We start from the raw sequence: 6,438 nt of genomic DNA, 5'->3' as shown, positions 1-6,438 counted from the left end.
TTTTTATAATTGTTTGTATTTAATAAACTATTTGTCGGAGGAAATCAGTTAAGGTATCAAAGTATGCGTAATTACCTCGGCTTTCCATGAGAGTGTGAGATAGATTTAAATAAAGAAAAATTTTGCATTAAAAAATCGCATTTTTTTAATTTTTTAATTTTTTTTATTAACTTTGTCATATTTGATTTTATTTTTTTCGACCTGAATAGTTGTCAAACTTTAGGGAGTACGCTGTAAAAATTTGAGAATGGAAACACCAAAACTGTAGAAGTTACGAGTTTTTTCATACCTGCGTACATAAACCTTAGTATAAACTTTAGTATAAACCTTCCTTTTACCCCAAAAAAAATTTGTAATTCAAATTGGTCTTAATAACATCAATAAATGTTTTTGAAAGGATATAAAAATTTAAAGCAGAGATTTTTAGTTAAACTAGTATCGCCCCGTTGTCGAAACTCGAACATTTCACTTTTTTCACACACTTTTTCATTTTACCTGGGAAGTTATTTAGGTCCATCAACACCTGTTTAATCGTCTAGCTCACTTACATATATTGCTTGGTGGAGTAATATATGTACATTCTGTTAAATAATTTAAATATTCATAGATGATGAAACCAAATCAGGCACCTACCGGAAAATAATACCTTTCGTACAAAAGAAGAATCATTCAAATTGGTTGAGAAACATAGGAGCAGTAGGGAGGAATAGATTTGTATGGGATTTCGTTAGCGTATTAATATATAGATATTTTATATTTTTTACGCCTAACTGCTGGCAAAAACATTTTTGGAAGGAAATTTTTTCTATAATATTTTCACAGCAGTGCAACTCTCGAATGAATTCGAATAGCGTCAAATTAATCAAACTCATTTTATAAGTCATAAAATAGACAAAATTGCACGACTCGATAACATTGCCATTTCCTAATTTTGGGCTGAAATAAGTAGGCCACGAAATTCTTCGAAAACTATACAGTGCTCCCATAACATAAATTTTTAGCAATTTAAAAACTAGGCATATTTTTTTATTAATGTTTTTGGCATAAATTTATGTTATTCAAAAAATTTAACACAATTTTTGGGCATATGTACATTTTTTTTTCATTTATAAATTAGACATAAATTCTTGGCAATTTAAAAACTGGACACACATTATCCTGGATCACTTATGAGATGCTCATTTATTAGTAATTTTTTTGCATTTAAGAACCAGACATAAGTTTTTGACATATTTTTTTTTTTAAACTGGGCATACATTTTTGGTCATTTTAAAACTGGACATAAATTTTGAATATCAAAAAACTGATGCACTTAATCTCTTGTAATTTATAAGTTGTATATACTGTACGTGAGGCAGACTAATGCAATGCATTTTCTGTTAACCAAAGTTTTAACTCAAAGTTCCGAAAAAATTTTCTTTGCACTTAAATATACATATGTACATATGTATGTTTGGGCGCATATTTCGCCAATGATGGAGTTTCCGTTTTGCTTTTTTTTTGGGTTTTCATATTTTTACACCTACACAAAAGTATGTTCATATGTATGCATAATATACATATGCATTGCTATTTGTTGAAAATGAAACTCAATAAAGCATTACTTATAGCTAAATATTGCACATTCCAACACGTAACGCTACGCGTGTCTGTAATCTCTAAGTAGGCAGAAGGCGCAAGGTACGTCTCCGTGTGTCAATGTTTACCAATTAAGAATAAATAAATGCGGTTATATGTACACACGTATTTTATCTACTAGAGTTATAAGTATATTCCATAATAACTCTTTGTGCGTATACATACATAAATATGCAGAAAATATATATGTAGGTACATAAATTTTTACAGATGTTTATACAAAAATAAGTAAACCTTGTTAAAATGTAGCGTTATTATTTATTTTTCCACCACTGTATACATATTTACATATATGTATATAGGATATGCATTCAACTATTTCTGAGCATAACGTGAAACAATTTCAATTCAAAAATTTAAAAAAACAAAAATAAAAAAATTTGTCGGGCCTACAGATTTGGCGTTAGACGGACGTAGATGCACATGAAATACCTAACACAAAAATGCACGTGCACTCAAAATAAAAGTATGTATGTATGTACATACGTACCCATGCACAGTGATGCCAAGCTGGAATTTACTGTTGAAAATTTTTTAGAAACTTTATTTTCAACCGATTTTAATAATTTTTTTTCTAAATGTCTGAAAAACAAATTGAAAATCAACGCACGGTTGAAACTTCGACTTTATCACACTAAAATTTAATGCGCTATAAAACTGCATACCTGCAAAAAAATTAAAATTTTTGTAAAATTTTTTTAGAAATTTAAGCTTTTACTTTTTCATTTTTTTCATTTATTACACATTCCAACGATTTGATTTTTTTTTTTAAATTGCTACATTCTCTGCAGTTTGCACCAAGTTAATATAAACGAATAAAAATTCAAATTTTGAGGTCAACAAATATCTTCTAAATTTTATTAGCTTTCATTTAAAAACATGTATGAAATCGATCTGTTTGAGATGTGAATTCCAGTTTGGCACCCACTATGCCATGGATGCGGCTCAACACTTATTCTCATTTACTTACACACTTAAGCGTTAAGGCATGTAAGCGCGCCTTTAAAAAATGCTTTATGCGCATCAGCGCCGCTTGTATAAGGAAACTGTAAAATTGTCTAGCCGCTAAAACCTAATTGCGACGCAGTGCTTTAGATACCACATATGTACATACATATTGTATATGTATACATATCTATGTACCCAATTTGCGAAACGACGTCGTAACGACGCAAAAACGACTCGCCGGCGGGTCGCAAAACCGACTCCGCTGCAGCCCGCAAAAGCGATATACCAGCGAACTGCAAAACGATGCTCAAAATTGCATGCAGTAGTACAAAATTAAAAACAAACTTTTATTTAAAATTTTTTAAATTAATACAGTTGATTTTTTAAGGTTTTTAAATGTACATACTTAAATATTAACTAAAAAGAAAAATAAGGAAAACATTCAGTCATAAAATACACACTAAAGCTTTAATACATTATTTTTTGTTACTTCATTTAGGTTATCTTTATAAAAATTGGGTAAATTTTTTAACAAGGACCATGTAGTTCAAAATTCAAGCAATGTGCAATATACATATACTTTTGTTAAAATTAAGCCACCTACATATTTCAATTATTATTAGTCTTTTTTTCGTACATTTTTTATACCAAATTTAAAGTAAAAGTACAGTTTTATACCAAATTTAAAAAAAAAACTTCATACCCACAAATTTTATTTTTTATTAATAAGGCCAATAGAGTGAACTGTACTTTTACAAAAAAAAAAATTCAAAAAATTGTATATGAAAAATTTTATGAATACTGAAAAAAATATGTCGGCTTATTCCATATTCTGTCATAATAAAAATTGTCATAATAAAAACGGTTTACTATCCAAATGAATGACTTTTATTTATGCTTAGATATATAAAAATGTTCCTCAAAAAACTTGTGGGTTCGAAGAAACGAATTTGTTTCGAGTTCACCCAAACGACTTCACCAGACCGACGTTGCAACGACTTCGATTGAGAAAAAACGAAGTCGGAACGACGTTGCATTTTGTATAGAAAAAACGACTTCGTTTCGGCGTCGTTTCGAGTTCACCCAAACGACTTCTCCAGGGGTCGTCATAACGACGTTGATACGAACTCGTCTTCGCCCTCTGGCAAATTGGGTATGTATGTATGTATATGCACAGGTATGTGTCGCGTATCGCGCGCGCACTTGAGTTGAATTGAAATTTGAAATCCCTTTACGTTTTTATTTATTGCAAATATAAACAAATATAGCGTTAAAAATGCGCCTATTTCTTTATTTATTTATATATACTCGTATAAGTGCCACCTACCCATATTTTGACCGCTACTGCATAGCTTAGTGTTTATGCAAATACTCGTATATGTTTCTGTATATGTATGTGTTTCTGCAACTTGCATCGATTTACTGAAATATCTGTGTGGAATTTAAAACGCATAGTTTGCAATTTTGATGAGCAAAAAGTATATTTTTCATATCTGGCATAATTTGAGCGCAGCACAGATAAAAATTGTGAATGATTTTGCTATTTATTGATAGGAAAAAAATGCTGATTTTTGTAAAATTATATGGCATAAATAACAAAAATAATGAAATAAAAGCGAAAATTTGTATCACGGGGTGGTCAAAAGGCTTCGAATGCCTTGCAATGAATGTCAATGGAATGAAACTAATTTCCATGATACAGAAATATACTGAATGCCTATGATTGATGTATTAAATAGAGTGCCCTATCCATCATCTTGATGAATTTCAGTAAGTAAGTGCAACCCTTTATAAAGCATAGATGTTGGTTGGCCCCACCGTTCTATCTTAAATTTGAGGCTGGCGCAAATTACTCATGTTGAAACATTTCGCTAGCTTAGAGTGAAAAGTACTTAGTCCATCTTTAAAAAATTTACAGGAGAGAAAACAAAATTTTTGTAGCTATTTTCTTCTAACATTTGGCAAAACTTTTAATCCAACATTTTGCGGATAAGAAGAATGGGTTGTTAAATAAAAGATTTCGTATTAATTTGGCCTTATCTGTGCCTCTTTTGGACTTAGCATATTTGCCTTCCACTAAATAAAAAAATGGTGAGAAATATAACAGGTGCCTCAATCCTTTTGGAAACGAAGCATTTTAATTTGTTTTGCTTTCTACATCAAAATATGAGTTTTCACTAAAGGTGGACTTAGCAACCCCAGTTAGCGATTCTCTTTTTCTTTAACCCGTTCCATTATGCAGACACTGCAAACCAAAAAAGTGTGGTGCGCTTGCAGATTATGGTTTAAATTTAATTAAAAATCTTTTGTTATTTACTTTTTTATCTCTATTTTTTATATAACTAAATACGTTTATAATAGTTTTTTTTTCGGTTTTTTGTTTTTTTTATATTTAAAAAAAATACTTCATTTTTTCATTTTGTACTACAAATAATATAAAAAAACAAATTTATAATTTTTTGATAGCTGTTTTCGTTATTTAAGTGAATAACTAAACCGTATTGTGAATAACTAAACCGTATTGTGATTAATATATTCTAAAAATTCACTTAATATCTTTATTACCATATAACCACTTTTAAATTTGGGAAACCCAATCGGCCGTCAAAGGGTTAAGTACTCCTTTATTTTTGGGTATTTTTTTTTTAGGTATTTTTTTTAAATTCCAGTGTACTAGTTACGAACTATAAATTAACTAACGTTTTATTGCCATTCTTCCTAAACACAAGTTTGCTTCTTAAGTCTTTCAATTTGTATGAGACAAAAGACTTAAGCGACAAACTGGTGTTAGTTTTTTCGTTTTTTTTTTTTTACTGAAGAAAAATAAGTATTTAAATTTTGGTTATTAGATATTGGCAAGGCCCTAAGTGAAAACTTCGCTGCTTGAATTGTGGGTGGTAATTTATTAAGGGCTTAAAAAATATACAAAAAAAATATATTAAAAAGGTTCCTGTTGAGCCACTCTTTGACAAAAAATTTGCCCGTGGTAGTTTCACTCGGAGGCATAAAAGCGCAATGTGACATTTTTTCCATACTCGATTTTCGATAATTTACTATTAAGAGGCAGCCGTACTCCAGATTTTTGTGCATAAAAGTGTTGTTAGTGAAGATCCTACATTAGGATGGTTTTTTTTTTTAGGGGAAAGGAAGCTGCACCTTAGTTTTTTTTTCGATTTTCCTATAATTGAGGAGCAAAAAAGTTATTAAAAATCAACGCGATTTTCTAGCATCTTGAAATTTGCTCTTTAACTAAATAATTAACTACTTAAATTTAATTAGCTACAAAACTGCGAAAGTTTTCTAAAAATTCTGAATAAAAAGTTTAAAATTTTCGGGCGCAAATGTTAAAGTTTGTTGAGTTTTCATAATTTTTGTACGAAGTTTGAAATGTAGACTTATATGGGGCTGGTTAGGGTAAAGTGCAAGACTTTTATAAAAGAAATATAAACATTAAATAAACAAAATAGAAATAGGCAAAACTAGTCAAAATGTCACTTTAGATAATCAGCTGACCACAAGGGTACATGAAATATTACGGGATTGCCTACTGCTTAAAAATGGAGTATAACTTTAAATAAACTAAATAAATAAATAAAATAAATAATGCAAAAACAGTTATCGCAATTTTGAAAATTTATCCTATTGTTTGCGACCTTGACCACTCGTAAAGTATAAAGCATATCGATGGCTGAGTAGAAGATCGGCCTATCTCGGCAGCCGGTTTGAAAAGGCCCTATCTCAGAAAACTTTTCAAGAACGCCCTACTTTAGAATTTTATTGAAAAACAACCTATTTCAGAATTTGCTTGAAAAACACTCTATCTCGGAGTTTTGTTGAAGAACGCCCTATCTC

Source organism: Rhagoletis pomonella, unplaced genomic scaffold (genome assembly GCF_013731165.1).
Source record: "Rhagoletis pomonella isolate Grant_MI unplaced genomic scaffold, Rhpom_1.0 Rhpom_scaffold_00005, whole genome shotgun sequence".
In the NCBI taxonomy this organism is placed as follows: domain Eukaryota; kingdom Metazoa; phylum Arthropoda; class Insecta; order Diptera; family Tephritidae; genus Rhagoletis; species Rhagoletis pomonella.
Note: the sequence above shows the minus strand (reverse complement) of the source record.